Below are 23275 nucleotides of genomic sequence, written 5' to 3'. Positions count from 1 at the left end.
AAAACCCTCCTGCCTACTATAATGACATACGTTCCCAAGACATTAAACCAATTTTAATGAACAGCCCTGGAAGATCAGAGCAGTTCTACACTTCCCTTCTTACAAATTTTTCTAAAGAAATGACTTGCAATGTAACAAAATTTTGCAAAATGGCACACACATTACAACAGCAGATAGCTGGGTTTTCAAATAACTGACCCCCTCTATTGTGAAATGTGTGCAGAAATTCTGAAATGGTAGATGAGGTCATATATAAGTCTTTTTTGTTGGTATCGCACGTGGCAGTTCTAACTGCATTTATTCATGCTTTTCAGACTGATCTTGTATTGAAATAAACTGAACTGATGTGCTCCTTGAGAGGAAGAGAAAATGATGGCCCAAGATCACCCAGGGAGCTTCAGGTCTGAGTCAGGATGTGAGAAGCCAGGTCTTCCCAAGTCTTCATCAACTAAAAGAACAGCCAATTAACCCTATCTGTTTACTGATCCACAAACACTCCCCCCACTCCCCCATCGCCTTGTGGAAACTAACTTGCCACAGGGAAATTGGGTGTTTACAAATCTGAGGTATACCCAGAGCTGAGTGGCATGCCTTTCACCCACCACCATGCAGTCCCGAACAATTTTTGTGACTTGACTTTCAGCAACCATGCCAAATCTACAACAGAACAAAGTTGGAGTCCAGTAGCACCTTTAAGACCAGCGAAGTTTTGTGGAGAATGTAAGCTTTTGTGTGCTAAAAGCACCCTTCAATAAACAATGAAATGGGGTACAGTTAGCAGTGCTACATATAGCTTGCGGGTAGTGGTTAAGCATGCAAAATAGTACAAAGTTAGAATTTAGTGGCAAAATAATGAAATTAACAAAGTGAAAGAATAACAGTTTGGTCTGGATAGTATAAACTGGGTGGAAAGTCTAACTTTGTTTTACCGCTTCAGACCAACACAGCTGCCCACCTGGATCTAAGATAATTTGTAATTTAATTTACACAGCTCCTCTAAATGATTTCCTGCTTCCTTATCCAGAAAAGCAGCAGGACAAGGCAAACATTCCCACTAGCAGTGCAGGAAGAGGGACAAAGGTTTTCCTTTTCTGGTTCAGAGCACCCAAGCATGACAATGAGCCAGGATTGGCAGCTCTAGGTTGGGAAATACCTGGAGATTTTGGGAATGGAGCCTGGGGAGGGGAGGGTTTAGGGTGGGGAAAGACCTCAGCAGAGTACAATGCCATAGAGTCCACCCTCCAAAGCAGCCATTTTCTCCAGGGGAAATGATCTCTGTATTTGGAGGATCACACTGGCGGATCTCCAGGCCTCACCTACAGGTTGGCAACGCTCACGCAAGTAACTATGCCGGCTCTTTGACCTGCTTCTCCCCACACCGCTGAGATCACTCACTGCCCTTTCCTGAATAAACTTCCCCTTCCTGTCACCAGACATGTTCTAATGCAAGAAAAGACGTTCACACAGACATCACACCAACGCCACTCCTTACTACAGTCGTGTCACCTGATCATGCAACTCTTCTTTAAGTTCTGCTTCTCCTTCTACACCTATTTGGGCCAGACAAGAGCTGTGTGGGAGCCAGAGAAAAATCTAGACTGCACCTTTCAGCTCAGGGTTTTCAAAAGTGGTGGTTTAGCAGAAACTGGAAGCACTCTGGTTCTGTTCTGTTAAGCAGGCCTGGTATTGACGCCAGGCCTAGTCATTCCACGTCTTGACAATCACAGCAGGGCAGATGCTAAGATCAAAAGCAGCCAGCTTGGATCGGACCAAACATCCATTTAGTCTAGCATCCATCCCACAGTGGCCAACCAGATACCTCAGAAGACGCCCAAGAAGGGGCCCAGATGACAAAACCCTTCTAGTTGTGTCCAGTGTTCCGTACAAACTGAGTTAGTGTGAGCTAGCTAACAGTTTTTTAGCCTCTGGCTCACACATTTTTTGTCTTAACTAGAGAAAAATGGCCCAAGACCAAACTAATTTAAGCAGCAACTCACAACCTTAATGCCAATAGCTCACAAAGTAGAATTTTTGCTCACAAGACTCCACAGCTCGGAGTATTCATTGTGTCCCCTCAGTAGCTATGATTCAGAGGTATACGCCTCCTTAACGTGGTCGTGGAGGTTCCATGGACTCCTAATGCCCAACGGTAGGACACCAGTGGGGGGATGGGGGTTAGGGTTGCCAAATCCAGGTTGGGAAACTCCTGGAGATCTGGGGGTGGAGCCTGGGGAGGACAAAGACATCAGTGGGATACAGTGTCATATAGTCCACCTTCCAAAGTATATATTTTTTCCAGGGGAACTCATCTCAGCAGTCTGTAGGTGAGCTATATTTCCAGGGGATCCTCAGGTCCCACTTGGAGGCTGGCATCCTTAGAATTATCAATGGCTCCCCTTCGTTCACATATCTGCCTAATCCCCTTTCCACAAAAACTTGTTGTGAGAATACAGGGGATGTTTACTTTCTTCCTTTGGCTCCTGAGGTTGGATTTTGGTCTTGAGTGCCCATGGTGTGCTCATTCATCCAGTCTCAATCCTCAAAGCCACCAGCTCAAGGGCCCAGAGTCAGGAGCTTTTGAACATGAGGAATTGCCAGCCTGCCCTGGGTGAGTACATGTTTGCTAGGGCCCTCTCATCTCTCCTCCCTTCTCTGGACCCAGTCCCTTCTGTAGTCCTGAGAATGAGGTGAACGGTGACAGCCGCTCCTTGTTCCTGTCATAGCTCATTTGCTCCAAGCCAGCAGGAAAGTAATCGGTAGCTACAAAGAGCGGAATAGGGGGCTGCAGAAGGAAGAAGACAGAATCTAGTTGGAACTGAGGTACACATACTAAGGCAGCGGTGGGTGCATCAGCCAGCCTGCGGTTTTCTCTCGAGGACTGTGTGTACTTCTTTTTTTTCTTGTAAAAAACTAAGGCATCTAACTTTTACATTCCAAAGACAAGTAAAATATTGCAGTTTTATATGCCGAGTAAGTTATCAACAACGCATTTTATGCTGTCGAGGCAGTAAAATTAGTTTAGGTTTGATAGGACAGTAAATACCACTTATATGCCATCCCCCACTTCAATTCCCCCCCCAACCCCCCCCCCCCACCACAACCAGTGTTCCCTTTAAGCTGAGTTACTGTGAGCTAGCTCACAATTTTTTAGCCTCTAGCTCACAGGAAAAATGGCCCTAGAGCAAACTAATTTATGCAGCAGCTCACAACTTTAATGCCAGTAGCTCACAAAGTAGAATTTTTGCTCACAAGACTCCACAGCTTAGAGGAAACACTGACCACAACTCCCCCTCTCCCCGCTTCAAAATGTCTGGAAATTTTACATCTTGAGGTGTAGACCGCGAGAGGTACCCTACAACGCTGACCCCTGATGCTGAGCCAACCATAGCTCGGACAAACACCTGCCCGGGTTTACTTTCCTTTCAAGAACCGACCTCAGCTTGTCTCTCCAGCCAACAAGTTTGCCTTCCCCTCCAAAACAAAACAAAACACCACCACAACCAATGTTCCCTCTAAGCTGAGTTAGTGTGAGCTAGCTCACAGTTTTTTAGCCTCTGGCTCACACATTTTTGTCTTTGCTCAGGAAAAATGACTCCAGAGCAAACTAATTTACGCAGTAGCTCACAACTTTAATGCCAGTAGCTCACAAAGTAGAATTTTTGCTCACAAGACTCCACAGCTTAGAGGGAACAATGACCACAACTCCCCCCACCCGGCTTCAAAATTTCTGGAAATTTTATATCTCGAAGTGTACACCGTGAAAGGTACCCTACAATGCTAAGCCCTGATACTGAGGCAACCAGAACTCTGACCTGCCTGGGTTTCCTTTCCTTTCAAGAACAGACCTCAGCTCGTCTCAGCCGACAATCTTGCCTCCCCGCCCCCCACCCCCGTCAGCTTGCTGGAAAACAGCCAGACTCCTGCAAGGTCTACTGACCCTAAAGAGGAGATGGGATCCCTCCGGTGCACGATAACAGCACAGCCTACCCAGAAAGGTTCCAGTCAGAACTGCCACCTCACAGGTCAGGTTGGAAGAGAATCCTAGACACAGTAAATATGATACGCACAGAAAGAAGTATTATAACCTTCAATTAGCACTGAGTCAGAATTTTTTCTAAAAAAAAAAATAGTTTGGTTTAGTAATACCTATGCTTTTCATAGCTGATGAAGTCTTACTATGGCAAACCTGTCAAAGTAGAAGAGGAGTTGGTTTTTATACCCCACTTTTCACTACTTGAAGGAGTCAGGGTGGCTTATGATAGGCTTGCCTAACGTTTCCAGTTGCCAACCAATCAGGGGTGGCCAAACTGATGCTCGAGAGCCAGATGTGGCTCTTTCACAAATATTGTGTGGCTCTGAAAGTCCTCACCACCCCCATCAGCCAAGCCAGCCAGCAGCTTGGAGAACGCATAAGTTAAAGTAGCTTTCTTTCCACCTCTCCCTCCTCATCTATTTGCTTGCCTGACAGCTCTCAAACATCTATATCCTGTGAGGAAAGGTGGAAGGAGCTGGGGATGTTTAGCCTGGAGAGGAGGTGGCTGAGAGGTGATAGGATCACCATCTTCAAGTACTTGAAGGGCTGTCATATAGAGGATGGTGTGGAATTGTTTTCTGCAGCCCCAGAAGGTAGGACCAGAACCAATGGGTTGAAATTAAATCAAAAGTGTTTCCGGCTCAGCATTAGGAAGAACTTCTTGACTGTTAGAGCGATTCCTCAGTGGAACAAGCTTCCGTGGGAGGTGGTGGGCTCTCCTTCCTTGGAGGTTTTTAAACAGAGGCTAGATGGCCATCTGACAGCAATGAAGATCCTGTGAATTTGGGGGAAGTGTTTGTGAGTTTCCTGCATTGTGCAGGGGGTTGGACTGGACGACTCTAGAGGTCCCTTCCAACTCTATGATCTGACATTCATGTCTTGCAGCTCTCAAACATCTGGTGTTTATTCTCTATGGCTCTTACGTTAGTTTGGCCACCCCTGCCCATAATCATCCCAACAGACTTTCAAAATGAAAAGACATGACGTTACAACAACCAGTTTTAAAAACAAACGGATGGTTTCTTCCCTCAGTTTTTCTTTCGTTCTGAGGTATTTCTGGTTTTAAAGGTCGCCATGGATAAGCCCTCTTTCTTTTGGTTAGCGTTCCATTAGCGGCTAGAAACTTTCTGAAATTGTTTTTCTTTTAAGGCTGCTCCACACAGCAGCACTGGTAAATATTTAAAATTCAAATGTGGAAGGAGTAATGGGTACAGCCTGTCCAGATAAACTGGTGGAGTGACGATAACAACCGTGAAAACAATCATCATATGACTTATTCAAAGGATATCTTGCAAAAGACCTTTCATGCATCAACCAGCACAGCTCCATGGCCGTGGGCAACTTTTACAAAAGTTAACAGCTACAAAATAAGTCATCAACTGAAAAAAAAGATTCGGCTGTTAGAACTGGGTGAAATCCTAGCACCTCCCTGGGTTGGCAATTGACAAAGCACTAGTAAAAAGTACACCACAACCTGGCTAGCCTGATCTTATCAGAGCTTGGAAACGAAGCAGGTTCAGCCCTGATTAGAACTGGGATGGGGGACCACCAAGGAAGTCCAGGGCCGCTATGCAGAGGCAGGCAATGGCAAACCACTTCTGTTCATCTCTTGCCTTGCAAACCCTATGGGGTTGTCGTAAGTTGTCTGTGACTTGATGGCACTTTCCATCAGCAAAAAGCCAAAATGCAAAGAAGGCCTTAAGACAGAGGTGTCAAACATGTGGCCTGGGGACTGAATCAGGCCCCCGAGCAACTGACTGTCATCGGCTTCCTTCTTCCTCTCTCTTGCTTCCTTCTGCATCACAGGTTGCATTGTAAGGCTTGCTCAATCGTACAGGAGCTACAGAGCAAAGCCTCTATTTTCTCCATTGGCTGAGGCTCTTCCCTTGGCGAAGGGGGGGGGGAGGTAAAGCTTGCTTTGTCAGGCTCTCTCAATCGCACAGCAGAGCTACTGAGCCAAGCCTCACTTCCTTTTATTGGCTGAAGCTCCTCCCCTTCCTGGTCCCCTAGGAAAGGAAGGAAAGAGCCAGAGCTTCCTTTGCCCACTTCCCTGGATCCCATGGGAGAAAAGCAAAGAAAGCACCTTTAAGACCAACAGTTGTGTTTGTGTCCTTTATAAAGCTTATATCCCTGCTACATAATCTTAGACAGGTACACACATGGCCCAGCCTGACATGGCCCAGCCCAACAAGGTCTCATTTATGTCAGTTCTGACCCTCATAACAAATGAGTTTGACACCCCTGCCTTAAGACAAGCCCACACTTCTCTCAGATCATTTTACCCCACCTTGCTTTCCCTTGATACTACATTGTCTTCTGCCTCACCTACTACGTGCCTATTTTTATTACATCCTCTTCAGATGTAACCTGCACCTGTAGAATGCCCTCCAAATGGCAGAAACGTAAACAGAGCTATTTCCAGAACTTAGGGGGAGGTATTTGTGAATTTCCTGCGTTGTGCAAGGGGGGTGGACTACATGACCCTGGGGGTCCCTTCCAACTCTAGCTCCATTAGTTCACAGCTGCAAAATGAAAACAGGAAGATCCCAGCTTCAATCCCTGGCATCTCCAATTCAAGGATCCAGCAGTAGGTGATGGGAAAGACCTCTGCCTGAGACCCTGGAGAGCCATTGCCAGTCTGTGGACAATACTGACTTTGACTGACCAAGGGTCTGATTCAGTATAAGGTCGCTTCATGTGTGCATCCTTCTGAATCCGTGAGCTCAGAAGGATATATGTTTCAGATAGCCCTGTTGGACACAGGAGCCTGAGCAGTAATTTGGAAGATATCCCCCCACACCTTGACCTTCAGGCTTTTGACTATCTCGAAGGGATGCACCCAGGACTGGTTAACAAGCCCTGTGTTTAATTCTACTTTCCTTTGTCCCAGTCTCAGTTGTCACTACGCTGCATTTCCGATGGAAACCGACTTCATCCTGAGCAAAAGGCGGCTCCAATTTAATTTTTGTTTTGTGAATGCGGCATTTGTGTAATTGTACCCGTCAGCGCTCTAATCAACTCGATACTGTGCAAGATGTAAAAGGGAGGGGGGGGGACTCAGTTGTCGGATTAAGAAGTAGACTGATCTGATAAGGGAAAGGGATGTCAAGTCACCGCTGAATTACTGTGACTCTGGAACAAAGTTTGAAGTCCAGTGGCACCATTAAGACCAACAAAGTTTTATTCAAGGTTTTAGCTTCTATGTGCACACACACTTCAGATACAATGACATGGAAATTACCAGTCCATAATATAGGTAGAGGGTAATTTCCATGTCATTCTATCTGAAAAAGTGTGCATGCGCATGAAAGCTAAAACCATGAATAAAACTTTGTGGGTCTTAAAAGATGCCACTAGACTCTTCACTTTGTTCTGCTGCTTCAAACCAACATGGGTATCCACCTAAATCTATCCTCATGTGACCGTGGAGTGTTTTCAAGGCAAAAGATAAGCAGAGGGTGGTTTGCCATTGCTTGCTCTGCGTAGCAACTGTGAGCTTCCTTGCTGGTCTCCCATCCAAGGACTAACCAAGGCTTGGGAGATCTCGTGAGATCAGGCTAGCCTGGGCCATCCGGCTCTGGGAGGACTAACGTACCTCCTGCTAAAGCCAGCGAGGGAGCTAAAAGCTGAATGAAGATTCCTTTGCGTTTATCCAGTGTCTTAAGAACATAAGAGAAGCCATGTTGGATCAGGCCAATGGCCCATCCAGTCCAACACTCTGTGTCACACAGTGGCCAAAAAACCCAAGTGCCATCAGGAGGTCCACCAGTGGAGCTAGAAGCCCTCCCACTGTGCCCTCCCCCAAGCACCAAGAATACAGAGCATCACTGCCCCAGACAGAGAGTTTCAACAATATGCTATGGCTAATAGCCACTGATGGACCACTGTTCCTTATGCTTATCCAATCCCCTCTTTTATTTTATTTATTCGATTTATATCCTGCCCTCCCCACCGAGGTGGGCTCAGGGTGGCTTACATGAGATTCTAACAATAAGATTAATAAATATTAAAATACATTAAATAATTTACAACAGCTAAAACAATAACACAAAATGATCTAACAGTGTGGTGCTATTCTACAACCTTCCTTTGCAGTTTTTAGACACCAGTCAGTTATATGCCAACCGGAAGAGGACTGTCTTACAGGCCTTGCGGAACTGCTGAGGTTCCGCAAGGCCCTCACCTCTTCCGGTAGCTGGTTCCACCAGCAGGGGGCTGTAATCGAAAAGGCCCTATCCCTGGTTGACTTCAGACGGGCCTCCTTTGGCCCAGGGATTACTAGCAGAAGCTGTCTATGCTTGTCTTCAGGGTAGAAACTGTTCCGCATCTGTCTTCTTGTCCTAATCCTTACAACGATCCTGTAAAGCAAACTCCATATTACAAAACTTTTAGCTGCCCAAATCTAAAACTCACTGGGCTGGAGTGGGGAAGAGAAAGAAAGGGATTTCAATAGGCAAGGGAATGCAGCACAATGACGAGGAGACAGAATGAGAACCTTGCTCCCCCTCCAAGACCAAATGGGGAAGTCCTCACGGATGACGTACAAGGTTTTGTGCAAAAAAATGAAGAAGGTGGAGAGAAATTAATGAAGGGGTGCCTTGTCGAATTTTTAAAAAGCCCCAGTTGGCTGGAATGAAAAAAAACCTGCCAATTGGGACACACCTTTAAGGGCAAAAATTAAATGCAGTAAAACCAGCCCTTTAACAAAGGAATCAGAAAATAACACAAGCACAACACCTTTATCTGGACCAACCCAAAAGGCACCAGGTGGTGAGCAAGCTTTTGAGTCATCCAGGATCATCTTCAGGCAGGATGTTAAGAAAAATGAAAATAAAAAAAGGAATGGGGAAAGATGGGTGTTTGGCAGGAAATGCTAGTAATAGTCTTGTGAGGCCGCGAGGCCCCACCAGGTCTCCCAAAAGATCTCAGGTCACTCCTACCAACTCAAGTTGCAGTTGGGTCTTTGAAAATTGGAAAGCCAGCAATGGCACTGCTTAGAGGTCCTGACAGCTATGGGCATTAAATGGCTTTAAAAGGGAGTTAACAGCCAGTGTGGCGTAGCAGTTAAGGTACTGGTCTAGGCCCAGGGTGACTTGGATTCAAATCCCCACTCCCCCATGAAACCTACAGGGTGATCTTGGGCCAGTTACTCTTTCTTGTTCTAACCTACTATGTAGGGTTGTTGTGAAGATAAAGGAGGTCTGGTCCGGTCCAACAGTGCAGGTGTCATGTTCTTCAAAGTTATATTTTGGGTCAAGAAGAGATTTCTCTGCACTAGTTAGTAGTATCCCTGGCATTGCACGAGGTACAAATGCTGACTCATGCCTTCTGGAACACCATGCTCCTTCCGACTTGTGGTACGCACTACAATCTGCATTGCACGGCTTTGTAGGTGACGGCTCTGGTCATCTGACAGCAGCTCCCTTTCAGCCCTTTCCAGTTCTGAGATGAACTACTACAGTTCATTGCTGGCTACTGGACAGCAATGAAGATCCTGTGAATTTAGAGGAAGGTATTTGTGAGTTTCCTGCATTATGCAGGGGATTGGACTAGATGACCCTGGAGGCCCCTTCCAACTCTATGATTCTGTGAGTTTCTTACTTGCACATGAGTGGCTCAAACACAGGTTACAACTTCTGGTGTATGCCTCTAAACGGGTTCCTTCCAGCATCCAACCAATGAAAAATGAGCTACTTGTTTCATTTTTAAAAATCAAAAGTTTATGGCTCTGACTTTCTTCAAACAAAATTTAATAGCCAGAACAACTTGGAAGAAAATATTTCCTTGCATGGAAGGGCATGCTTGGAACGTGCAAATTTTTAGCAAAAAAAAAAAGCATATCTCCAAAGAGGAAGTCACTAACAGGTTTTTCCACTTGGGAGGGGGAAAAACCTGTTTGGGTTTTGGTCTCTCTGTCTGTCTGTCTCTTTTTTCCAAGCAGATAATCTTCAGTCCCTCTCCTGTTACACTCTCAAACCTACTGACAAAGTTGCCAGCCACCCTGTAAAACAGGCAGAAAACCTTGGCTTTATCTTCTACTTGTCTCCCTCACCGGCTCTCTGTATTCAGCCAGTCAGCCTTCTCTTCCTACAACGCTGTAAAGATGACCCCCTCGCCTGAACTTCTGGCTCGTGTTCTGATCTTGTCTCTCCTTGACTACTGTGTCCTTGCATAATCTCGTCTGGGGCCCGCTTTCTTCTATCCAGCATTTTTCATCCACCCAAATCATTCAGCTCTCTCTGTGCTTTGACCACAGCATGGGGGTGCCTCTCCTTTAGAACGTACATCCGTTTCTTGACTGCTCCTGGATTCACCGCAAACTTATTCCTTTCAAAGCTCTACATAGCCCTACATACTTCAGGGGTCCCCAACCCCTGGGCCGTGGATCAGTACTGGTCCGTTGCCTGTTAGCAACCGATCTGTGAGTTGTATAATTCGTTCATTGTAGTAATAATAAGACAATGCCATTGGATTTATATCCTGCCCTCCACTCCGAATCTCAGAGCAGCTCACAATCTCGTTTATCTTCTTCCCCCACAACAGACACCCTGTGAGGTAGGTGGGGCTGAGAGAGCTCTCCCAGAAGCTGCCCTTTCAAGGACAACTCTGCGAGACCTATGGCAAACCCAAGTCCATTCCAGCAGCTGCAAGTGGAAGAGTGAGGAATCAAACCCCATTCTCCCAGATAAGAGACAGCACACTTAACCACCACATCAAAATAAAGTGCATAATAGTATCATCCTGAAACCATCCCCCCACCCCACCCTGGTCCATGGAAAAATTGCCTTCCACAAAATCGGTCCCTGGTGCCAAAAGGTTGGGGACCACTGCTCTACTCCCTCCCAACCCAGCCCATGACCTTTGCTGTTCCCACCCAGTGAACTAGTCAACAGTCCCGTCAAACGACTCTGCCCCTTCTCCCCTGCTTCCTGGTATGCCCAGCACTACTTCACAGAACACCAGCATGGTGCCACCTGATAGCCAGAATGGATTTGAAGATCATGGTCCATCTATCGCAGTGATGCTCATGGTAGTTCGGGAACCACCTGTGGCTCTTCGACACACTACCTGTGGCTCTTCTGGACACTGGCTTTGCTCTGCGGCACCTCCCTAGGGTTGCCAGGTCCAACTCAAGAAATATCTGGGGACTTTGGGAGTGGAGCCAGGAGACTTTGGGGGGTGGAGCCAGGAGCAAGGGCGTGACAAGCACAACTGAACTCTGAAGGGAGTTCTGGCCATCATGTTCAAAGAGACCATGCTCCTTTTAAATACCTTCCCTCCATTTTGGAATTAATGAAAGATAGGGGCACCTTCTTTTGAGGCTCATAGAATTCGACCCCCTGGGCAAATCTTATTGAAACTTGGGAGGGAGGTGTTTTGAGAAGAGGCACCAGATGCTATGCTGAAAATCTGGTGCCTCTACCTCAAAAAACAGCCCCCCCCAAAGCCCGAATTATCCACAAATCAGTTCTCCCATTATACCCTCTGGGAATTAGTCTCCGTAGGGTATAATAGAATGCCCAGCAGACATTCCCCCCTCCCCTGCTTTCTGATAATCCTGAAGTGGGAGGAGGGCCTCCAAACCGGGGGATCCCCTGCCCCCAAATAGGGATTGGCAACCGTACGTAACCTGCCTCTTTTGTCAAGACAGTGGGCAAAGCCGGGGATGGAAGGAAATGTGGCTCCCACGGTTGATGGTAATTGTGGAAGTGGATCCATGTGAGTCACAGCCTGAGCACCTCTGATGTATATAACATACAAATTGCAGCCGCCTACAGCCTTAATTGGCCTTGGGGCTTGTGCCGGTAAAGGGGCCCAGTCTTTTTCAACCTCGGCTCAAGTGGTTCTGCTATTGGCATTTCAAAGGGGGGGGGATGTATCTTTTAAAATCACGTATTTCCCCCTTTACAATACTGACAAGAGAGAAACTCAGTGAAGGTTAAAGGATTCACTTCCTTTTTCTTGAACAACCTCAAGGCAAATTGAAGCTACACACAAGCCTGGAGAGACACGGGGGTCTGTTTGAGTCCCTCGTTCCATTCATTCACTTTTCCAAATTTTTCCGCTCGGTGAAAACTTTGGTCGCAATCCAGCCTCCCTCTCAGAGCTGAACCTTCACTGAAACAGATGCCATTTGTGTCCCTGGTCATCGCTACTTCTAGGTTCTTTGGATTGTCTCCCTCAGATCCACTGTAAACTCTTCAAGGCAGAGACCCATCTCCTGGTACTCTGTAAAACACTAGCCATACTTGTGGCTTTACAAAGATATTTTTAATTCTGTTACTATCTCTCATGAGTAGTACCACAGTGCAACTTGACATTTGTTCTGACAGCTTTGTCTACACAACTAAAGGGTTTATTCTAATACCAACAGAAAACCATCTGCTGCCCAACAGAAAGACAGTCCACAACCCACAATTCTTTTGTCATCTACAACTCTCTAACCTTGTTCTAGAGCAGGGGTGGCCAACGGTAGCTCTCCAGATGTTTTTTGCCTACAACTCCCATCAGCCCCAGCCAGCATGGCTGATGGGAGTTGTAGGCAAAACCATCTGGAGAGCTACCATTGGCCACCCCTGTCCTAGAGAACAAAGCAGTAGATGAGTTTTACCTTTAAGACCAACTAAGTTTTATTCAGAATGTAAGCTTTCGTATGCTCTAAGCATTCTGAATAAAACTTAGTTGGTCTTAAAGGTGCCACTTGTCTACTGCTTTGTTCTACTGCTTCAGACCAACATGGCTGCCCACTTGGATCACATTCTAGAGAGGGTGTTAGCCTAAAGCAACCAAAATAACTAATGAATCTCACGGCACCTTGAAGACTTGACAAAGAAAGTTAACAAGGCTCTTTCTTCATGTCAACTTGGCCGTAACCCTTCCCTTTGGAGAGTCACTGATTCTTTTATATTAGTGGCCCCAAGGGATTTAGAATATACATATGAACATACAAAGAGCCCTGCTGGATCAAACTAACGGTCCATCTAGTCCACTATCCTGTCTTACACAGTGGCCAACCAGCTCCTTTGGAGGGCCAACAACAGGGCACAGAGGCCAAGGCCTTCCCCTGATGTTGCCTCCTGGCCCTGGGACTGTCTATGAACATGGAGGCTCCCTTTAGGCACCATGGACTTCTCCTCCATGAAGCTGCCTAACCTCCCTTTAAAGCCATCTACCGTTATGGCCATCACTACCTCCAATGGCAGTGAATTCCACAATTTAATTAACCAGTAAAGAAGTATTTCCCTTCAACTTCTCCTGATCCTTTTACCCATCAACTTCAATGGGTGACCCCGAGAGTTAGTATTATGGAACCTCTTTGTAGTTATATCTACTTTCTCTACCCCTGTATACAATTTTATTTATTTATTTTTTAAAAACTATCATATTTTTTCAAACATAAAAGTCCCAGACACTCCTCACAGCTATAGAGCTCTTAGCCCTTATTCCCCATCTCAGTTGTCTTCTTCAGTACTTTTTCTGGTTCGGCAAGCTCCTTTTGAAGACATGGTGACTACAAATACCAGAATGGTGATTTCTCCATTCCAGCCTCTAGGTCCTGAAGATACACCCCAGCAACTTCACAGCTGCTTTCAGAATGACAAAGAAGAACTTTGGAAACTTCTTCACCCCTTAGAATAACATCCCTGACCAAGTAAAGGGTTGTGATGCCTTCAGTTGCCTTATTTTTCTCCACGGGAACCAATGGCAGTCAATCATTTGCTGGCACTCAAAGAGCAGGCGTCCATGTCTCCAGAGCTGGGATGAGGAATATACTATGACCGTTCCTCAACTTCAAAAACCATAAGTCTCTTTTTAGAGAGGCTGCTGCTCCCCCTTCTCCCCAAATTTTTCTCCACAGGTGTCTGTTCTACTTTTATCTCACCCTGTCTCTGAAGTGCTGCTCAGAGCAGCAAACTCTCTTGAGGAATTTCCCCCTCTTCTGTTTAACCCTCACAACAATGCTCTGAGGTAGAGCAGGTCGAGAACAACCACCTCAAGGAGTGTCACAGCCAAGCAGAGACAGCAGGCCTCTGCTGTTGTCAGGAGGACACTCCTAGCTTATATCCTGCATTTTATCTTCCCAAGTGTTGAACTGGTAGGAAGATAAAGTTCTATCCTGCTTTTCCACAGAAAGCTCAAGGCAACCTTCAAAGGGCTCTCCCATGTTTGTTTATTTATACCCTGTGTTTCTCTCCAGTGGGGATTCAAAGTGGCTTACAGCATCCTCCTCCATTTAATTTTCCCAACAACAAGCCTGTGAGGTGGGTTAGGCTGGAAGAAAGTTCACCCAGTGAGCTTCCATGGCCAGACTGGGGATTCGAATCCAGGTCTCTCAGATCCTAGTTTGACACTGCATCATGCTGGCTCCCATCTTGCTTCATCATGCTAACCGCCAGGGATAATTGCCTTTCTTAACAATCTATTCTTTTGCTAAAATGATATGACAGGAAGCTTTATTTTAAATCGTACCTCTGCTTCGATACGTTCATTAATTTGAGAAAAAGAGAAAGGAATTAATATAGACACAGAAAGTATATTTGACTCATCATTTCTGGGGTTGCTTCCCCACTGAAGCAACTCATCCACTCAAAACATACAGCGCTACTGTCAACTATTCTTTTACAAGAAACTCTGACACAGCCGGTTTATGGGATCTGTTTTTACCATAACACCGACCACTTAAATGCAACAATGTGCCACTAACCTGCAAGCGACACAAAGAGGCCTACAGCTGCTGTCTCAGAACTTCAGAATGTTGTTTTCAAACAAAGATGCAGAGAGACTCTGAAGCTGCTTAAATTGAGTCACTTTGTCACTGGTAAAGAAAACCAGCCAAGTTCCTATCCCTTTCAGACAGGGGAATTCCTGCTGAGGCCAACTTTTCTTCAACCCTCGGGAGGAAGCAGCCCCTGAAAACTTCCCATTCCTACACAGCTAGTAAATTAATATAGATAGACATTTGGGAGTAGTGATTAAGAGTGGTGGACTGTTACCTGTAGAACTGAGTTTGATTCTGCTCTACTCCACATGCAGGCCAGCTGGGTGACCTTGGGTCAGTTACAGTTCTCTCAAGAGCAGTTCTTTCAGAGCTCTCTAAGACAACGCTCCCTCTAAGCTGTGGAGTCTTGTGACCAAAAATTCTACTTCATGAGCAACTGGCATTAAAGTTGTGAGCTACTGCATAAATCAGTTTGTTCTGGGGTCATCCTCCCTGAGCAAAGACAAAAATGTGTGAGCCGAAGGCTAAAAAAACTGTGAACCAGCTCACACTTAGAGGGAACACTGCTCTCAGCCCCACCTACCTCACAGGATGTCTGTTGTGGGGAGGAGGGGAAGGAGATTGTAAACTGCTTTGAGATTCTGAGTGAAGGGCAGGATATAAATCCAATTCCTCCTCCTCCTCTTCTTCTTCTGGGACAGGAGTAGAGCTGCCAACCTCCAGGTAGGGCTGGGAGATCTCCCGTTATTATGGTTGATCTCCAGACATCAGAGATCAGTTCTCCTGGAGAAAATGTCTGCTCTGGAGAATGAAACGACACTGTGCAGACCTCTACACAGCATAAACAAATTGATATCATGCATAAATATAAGATGTATATATAATTTTCATGTGAAAATGAAAGGAGTAGTACCAGGAAACTCGTCTCGTGCGACGTACGTAACCACCACGTTTTTTTATTACCTCCTATGTGTATTTTCAGTGGACTTTTGGATATAGTCGCATATTATGTATGGCATTGTTATCTTGGATTTTTGTGGGGTTTTTTCACATGAAAATAATATATACACATTATATTTATGCAGGGTATCAATTTGTTTATGCTTTGCAGAGGTCTTTGCTGTGAAGTTTCTCTTGTTTGCTTTTGTACTGGGAGCTCTCTCCCCCTTTTTGTGTTTCTGCTTGGGAGGGTAGTGTACCCTCCTGAAGACCCTTCTCTTCCCAAGACCCTCCCTCCCTAAGCTCCACCCCCAACATCTTCAGGTATTTCTCTACCAAGATCTGGCAATCTCAGAGAGGTGCCCTTTCTCTCTCTGGCAGCAGGTGTCTGCCTTCCGTACCTCCCAAAGCTAACAGCTACCTGGCTTTGGGTATGGAGGTTTTTGAATCCGACCAGCCTTTTAAAAAAGGGTCTAGGAAAGACTCATGGAAGGGAGGTCCATCAATGGCTGCTACAGGCAACTTCCATAGCCAGAGGCAGTAAGCCTCCACATACCAGAGCTGGCAGGCAACATCAGGGAGGAGTCCTTGGTCTCTACGGCCTGTTTGTTGGTGCTCCAGGACAGCTGGTTGGCCACTGTGTGAAACAGGATGCTGGGCGAGATAAGTGCTCCAGCACCTCTTATCACTTGATTTTCCAGCATCTCTCAGTGTCTTTGCCATTTGAAGGCAGCTGGCTTGGAAAATGCATTTAAAGTTAATGTTGCTTTCTTTCCACCTCTCCCTCCCCCCAGTCTATTTGCATTCCTTCCTTCTTCAAGCATCTGATGTTTATGCCTTGCACTCTCAAACATCTGACGTTTATTCTATGTGGCTCTTATGTCAAGCAAGTTTGCCTACCCCTGATCTACTCTATCTAGGCCAGTATCCTGTCTTGCACAGTGGCCAATCAGTTCCTCTGGAGGGGCAATGCCAGGGCATAGAAGCCAAGGACTTCCCTGATGTTGCCCCTGGCTCTGGGATTCAGAGGCTTAATGCCTGTGGAAGTTCCCTTCAGTCACTGTGGCTAGTAGCCACTGGAAGACTTCTCCTCCATGAATCGATCTAATCCCCTTTTAAAGCCACTCCTGTGGACATCACGACATCCTCTGGTAGCAAATTCCACCTTTTAATCACTGTGACCAAGGACTCTCCCCTGAAGCTGCTGTCCAGCATGGTTATTCAAACTTACAGTCTTTGACTGTATGGATGTTCCTGTTGTCAGGAGAGACAGTAGCCAGTGACGGATCTGAACGCTGAACACAATTTGTGACAGGGTGTGATCTTTCGTGAGTGATGGCTCACTTTTTCAGCACTGACTCACAAAAGCTCCTCCCCTGCCACAAATTATAAGGTGCTCCTGGATTCTTGCTCTTTCCTACGGCTACCGGTGTTCCCTCTAAGCTGAGTTAGCCTGAGCTAGGTCACAGATTTATTTTTTTTAGGAAGAAAGTGGGAATTTATTGAAGGATAAAAAAGAATCATCATCAGGACAAATCAGCATACATAAATCTCTCAGGGTTTGGGGGAACGTAGGCGCTTAATAACGCATCTCAAGGTGGTAAAGTTGCAAAAAGGACACTCAAAAGAACATAAAAGCCTCAATGCACTGAGCTACCATTCATTACACAGTTTCCGGCACCTTCTTCCCTGTCTCCTTTTTTAAAAAAAATTAAAAATAAACTTTATTTCATCAAAATGCATCATGACAAATGAATAAAGATGAACAAAAGGCAATTAGTAAGATATGCAAATAAACAAAGCAAAAGGAGCGTCTCAACATAGAGCAAACAAACAAACTTGCAAATATGACAACCTTGAGTGATAATAAAAATAGTGTTAACATAGACCAAGATGCACCAGCCTATAATGTTCCAGTGGTCAAAATGAGATAACGCAGGGCAAAAAATAAGCCAGAAATAACCATGTGCTCAATAGCAGGGATACCTGAGACAGAAGAAAAAGAGGAATGTAGGCGCTTAATAACGCAACTCAAGGTGGTAAAGTTGCAAAAAGAACACTCAAAAGAACATAAAAGCCTTAACGCACTGAGCTACCATTTGTTAAACAGTTTCTGTCACCTCTCTCACACATATTTTTGCCTTAGTTCAGGAAGGATGACCCCAGAGCACACTAACTGATGCAACGGCTCACAACTTTAATGCCAGTAGCTCCCAACTTTAATGCTGGACTAGATAGAGTAGATCAGGGGTAGCTCACAAAGCCAAATTTTTGCTCACAGGACTCTGCAACTAAGAAGGAACACTGACTACTACAGGTTTTGATTTGAAGTCCAGTGGCACCCTTAAGACCAGGGGTGGCCAAACTGTGGCTCGGGAGCCACATGTGGCTCTTTCACACGTATTGTGCGGCTCTCGAAGCCCCCACCACCCTGTTGACCATCTTGGAGAAGGCATTTGTCTCTTTAAATCAGTTCTCCAAGCCAAGCCAGCTGGCAGCTTGGAGAACGCATTTAAAGTTACTTTCCTGCTACTTCTCCCTCCTCTCATCTCTTCTCCTGCCTTCCTTCGTCTCTCAAACATCTGACATTTATTCTATGCGGCTCTTGCATTAAGCAAGTTTGGCCACCCCTGCTTAAGATCAACATCTTTAAGACCTACTGCTACAGCCAGACTAATAGGGCTTGATCTATCTGAATACTGAAACGGGACTCCGGCTCGGAAATCCTTGATCCGGCTTCTAGAGCCAAAGAAACTTGTCAAGGCCTGCTCCTCCGGGCTCTCCAAATGTGGAGGGAGGTGCACCCCTTTAGGGATCAGCCCATCCCATCTTCTGGGTTGTTAACCCCAAACAACGCCCCAAAGGCAGCATCGCTAAGAGCTGCAAGTTCGCTAACGACTTTGCAAGATCCGCCCCCTGAAACAAGAGGCCGAAAGGAACAATCCGGGGAGCTCCGAGCCGGGCAAAGTCCTGGAAAGGCCGTCGAGGAAGTTCCCGCCCAGGAATGCAAACGGCCTCGGGAAAGAAGGAGGAGGAGGAGGCGGCGAGAAGGGAAGCAGAAGCTCCAAACCGGCCCGTCGAGGGCAAGAGATTCGGGGCTTGCCGCGCGACGCTGCGCTCCCCCCCCCCCCCAACAAAGCGGTCCCCCGGACCGGGGCGCAAAGCAAGCGCCGGAGTCCATCAGTGGCTCAGCGCGGCTAAGCTCGGAGATCGCCCCAAACATGTTTCGCGGGCGATCCAGTCGGGGAAACAGGAGAAGTCCCGCGTCGACCCGCCCCGTCCAAGTGGGGACACCCCTGCCCCGTGTTTTGCCCCCGGTCGCCACGTTCTGTCCCCCAAGAGCGGCCCCTCTGGGTCGCTCGCTTCGTCGAAACTTCAGTCCAGTTTGGGGCGTAACCGAGTCCCGCACGTCGGAAAAGGGCAGGCGCGGGAAGCCAGGCGCCGCGGAGCCCTAGCCAAGCAGGAGACGCCAACCTTCGGGAGACCCACGTGGAGGGGGCGCCCTTCTCTCCCCCCCGCCCCGCCCCAGGAATCCCTGGGCAGAGGGGCTCGTTTGGGGCCGCCACACCCTCCAAGCCGCCCTCCCCGGCGGGAGCAGGAAGCCCTTCTTGGGCGGCGCCCGCTCGGCCCGGCCTGCCTCGGCTCACCTGCCCGACGGACATCGCCCCAGCGCCCCTCGCCTCCTGCCTGCCTTCCTTCCAGCGCGCAAAGCTCGGCGACGGCCCGCAGGCGGCGAGAGGGAAGAAGCTGCCGCCGCCGCCTCGATCCCCCGCCCACGCTCCAGCCGCGGGCGGCCTCAGCCAGGTCCTAGAGCCCGAAGCTTCCCGGCCGGCCGATTGGCGCCCCGAACTCCGGAAGGCGGAGTGGCGAAGGGAGCGCCCGCCCCCGTGCCGCGCAAAACGGCTGCGCGCTGGGGTGGGGTCGTGGGGAGGCCCCGGTGGGCAGGTGCGTTTGCCTTGCTTTTTTTAAAAGGGAGAGGGAAAATGAGGAGAGCCTAGTTTGCAATAGGGTTGCCAACCACCAGGCGGTGGCTGAAGATCTCCCGCTATTACGGTTGGTCTCCAAGCCAGGGAGATCAGTTCCCCTGGAGAAAATGGCCGCTTAGGAAGGTGGACTCTCTGGCATTAGACCCCATTGACGGTCCCTCCCCTCCCAAACCCTGCCTTCTTCAGGCTCCACCTCCCCCCAGGTGTTTCTCAGCCTGGAGCTGGCAACCCGTTGCCAACGCGGGGTTGGGAAATTCCTGGAGATTTTTGGATTGGCGTTTGGGGAGGGACTTCAGCTGAGTATAATGTCATAGACTCTGCTCTTCATTTTCTCCAGGGGCACTGATCTGCTGCCTAGGGATCAGTTATAATTTTGGGAGATCATCAGGCACCACCTGGAGGTTTTCAATTATAAGCCTCTGGGTGCCTATTATCTCTTTTTATGGAAACTAATGAGAGACTCACAAAGTTGCCAGGGAAGAACTCTGGCCCTAATGATGTCCAGCTTACTGTCTCCATTTCATCCCACCCTTTGTCCAAGAAGCTTGGGACTGCATTGTTATCATCCACTGGTGATCAGGGAGTAACAATATGAGCCACGCTAGAAGTAGTGTTGTTTTTATACCCTGTCCTTCACTATCTGAAGGTGTCTGGGAGTGCCTTACAATCTCTTTCCCTTCCTCTTCCCACAACAGACACCCTAAGGTAAGTGAGGCTGAGAGAGCTCTGAGAGAACTGTGACTGGCCCAAGGTCACCCAGCTGGCTGCATGTGGAGGAGTGGAGATGGGACTCAAACCCAGTTCTCCAGATTAGAGTCCGCCACTCTTAACCACTACACTGTACTGGGACATGAATTCTGAGAAGTAGATCCCACTTTATTCAGGTGACTAATACATTCTGTGAAGTGTGTAGAGGATTGCAGCCAAAGCAATGGGAACCAAAGTAGAGATCATGGGAGTCTTCTCTGCAATAACCTGATTCTTCTCCCTTGCATTTTATCCTCACAACAACCCTGTGGGTAGGCTAGGCTGAGAGTGTGTGACTGACCCAGACAGGGCTTTTTTTGAGCAGGAACACACGAGAACACAGTTCCGGCTGGCTTACTGTCAGGGGATGTGGCTTAATATGCAAATATTTCCTGCTGGGCTTTTTCTACAAAAAAGCCATATGGAACAATGGTGACATCAGGGGTGTGGCCTAATATGCAATGAGTTCCTGCTGGGTTTTTTCTATAAAAAAAGTCCTGGACCCAGAGTCACCCAGCCACTTCTCCAGGAAACCAGCACGGCACAGCAGTTAGCATGTTAGGCTGAGGCATGGGTTCAAATCCCCAGCCAGCCATGGAAGTCACATTCCTTCAGCCTGTTCTACCTCACAAGGTGTTACCAGGATAACATGAAATCGGGAAGATCTATGCGTCCAACCGTGAGCTGCTTGGAGGATAAATAAATAGGTACAAGTGGGCTCCTTGAACACATGGCAGATCTCAGAATGATGGAAGAGAATTTTCTGAACTGGATTTGGAAATGTTTGGCTGACCTGCATTTCCATTTGCTTCAAATTTAGGTTTGGTTACTAAACTGGCATGAAAACAACCAGAAAATGTGGAAAGCGGGCATCTCTTGAGTCAATGCCACACAACAAAAATCTAAATAACAAGTAGCTTAATATATTTTAAAAGGTTTACTAAATAGCCTTAATGAAAGCAGATGAAATACTTATTTAAAAAGAACCATCTGGCCAATGGCTTACCTTGTGTAATCAGAGACTGGAAACGCAGAATAAGTTCACTGTTACCCACCTGTCATAGTCCAGTTTCCCTTTCCATCTTCTTGCTAAGATGGAGACACAGCTTAGTGGTAAGACTCATACATTATGTGCAAATCCCAGGCATCTTCACAAGGATTTCTTGATTTTTACCCTTATAGTAATCCACCTATGTCAAAATATCTAGTTTTTAAAATTGTTTATCTGTTGTTTTTATTGTTTTAAAATTGTAATTGAAATTGTTCTTACTATGACTGTTAGCCGCCCAGAGTCTGCTTGCAGAGTGGGTGGCATATAAATCTAAGGTAATAACAACAACAACCCTGTAAGGCAGGCTGAGCTGAGAGAATGATTGGCCCAAAGTCACCCAGCAAGCTTCTATGGCAGAGGGGGGATTCAAACTTGGGTCTCTCTCTGGTCCTACACTATGCAGGCTGTCATGGGAGAGGACCAGTGTTCCCTCTAAGCTGAGTTAGTGCGAGCTAGCTCAACATCTTTTAGCCTCCAGCCTACACATTTTTGTCTCAACTCAGGAAAAATGGCTCTAGAGCAAATGGATCTATGCAGTAGCTCACAACTTTAATGCTGGTAGCTCACGAAGTAACAAGACTCCACAGCTAAGAGGGAACATTGGAGAGGATCAGGGCTTTTTTTGAGCAGGAACGCAGTTCTGGCTGGCTTGGTGGCAGGGTGTGGCTTAATATGCAAATGAGTTCCTGCTGGGCTTTTTCATCAAATAAAAAAAGCCCTGGAGAGGACCAATAATGTAATGGCTGCTCAGGGAGCTTGCTCCAGTCACAAGATATTGGGAGGTTCGGAGCTAAGCATCCTCCTAGGAGGAAAGCAGCTGTTTCCAGACTGGTGGTCTCTGAAGACATAATGGCGAAACCTCTCTGGGCTCTTCTGAACCACTTTGTGTTTCAGTGAAATGGAGGAAAGCCAAGCCTGGCTGTTTTTTGGGGGGAAGGAGGGAGGGAGTGACGGGAAGCAACTTGGCAGACTTCACGGTGCACATGGGCACTGTCACACTGGGAACACTGCTGTGCGCATGGAGAACTTCCAGGCACTGTCCTTTAAGAGCAGCTCTTAGAGGAAACCGGTGCGTGTGCCTAACGGTGGCTATAAAAGACCAACTTGAAATGCATGTGACATTCAAGCAAGGGGAGGGGAGCTGAGCGGCAGAAAGGCCCTGATCCTTGCAGCCCCTCATCTCAGTCTCTGTTATTTTATTTATTTATTTATTTATTAAAAAATAAGATTATGAGTGTTTCCCCTGCCTTTAATCCACCCTGTTCTGTTTTATTGGGAACCTTTGCTGTTAGAGTCAAGTCTCTTTTTTTAAAAAAAAAACACCCAGACTTTGTAATTAGAGTTGCTGCCCTCCAGGTGATACGTGAAGATCTGCCAATATTACAGCTGCCTGCCACACTTTGTTGGAATTCCAAAGGTGCTTGCAGGCTGCAGGGCCGGATTAACGATCAGGCCAAATAGGTACTGGCCTACGGGCCCCTATGTCTTTAGACGCCCTGGACCGGCTTCCCCCTCTGCTTGCAGCGCTCCCGGCTTGCACACGCAGCCAGCAACTGAGCCGCTCTTTGCCAGACTTGCCTGGTGCGGCTGCTGCTGGCGTCATCGCCAAGTTTGCCTCTCTCTGCCTCTCCCCTGCAGCTTTGTCAAAGGGACTTTTGAGAAGGCTGCAGGCTACAGTGAGGGCCACAGGCAGTGGGGCGGGTGCTCCAACTCTGAGATAATTTGCAGGGGGTGGGGCGAGATTTCGACTGCCTAGGGGCTTCCACAGGTTTTAATCTGGCACTGGCAGGCTGAAAAAG

The 23275-nt window shown here is 47.2% G+C and overlaps 1 protein-coding gene across 1 annotated transcript in view; it reads right to left on the bottom strand.

The window, feature by feature from the left end:
- The window catches only part of TMEM51 (transmembrane protein 51), a 42844-nt gene extending 23213 nt beyond the window's left edge, over positions 1–19631 (bottom strand). Inside the window, exon 1 of the mRNA XM_060259072.1 lies at positions 19340–19631. The gene's annotated coding sequence lies outside the window, so the exon portion shown is untranslated. The remainder of the gene's footprint in view (positions 1–19339) is intronic.
- Positions 19632–23275: the final 3644 nt, after the last annotated feature.

The sequence above is a fragment of the Heteronotia binoei genome, chromosome 18 (assembly GCF_032191835.1).
Source record: "Heteronotia binoei isolate CCM8104 ecotype False Entrance Well chromosome 18, APGP_CSIRO_Hbin_v1, whole genome shotgun sequence".
Lineage (NCBI taxonomy): Eukaryota > Metazoa > Chordata > Lepidosauria > Squamata > Gekkonidae > Heteronotia > Heteronotia binoei.
This window is presented reverse-complemented; position numbering and strand designations above follow the sequence as displayed.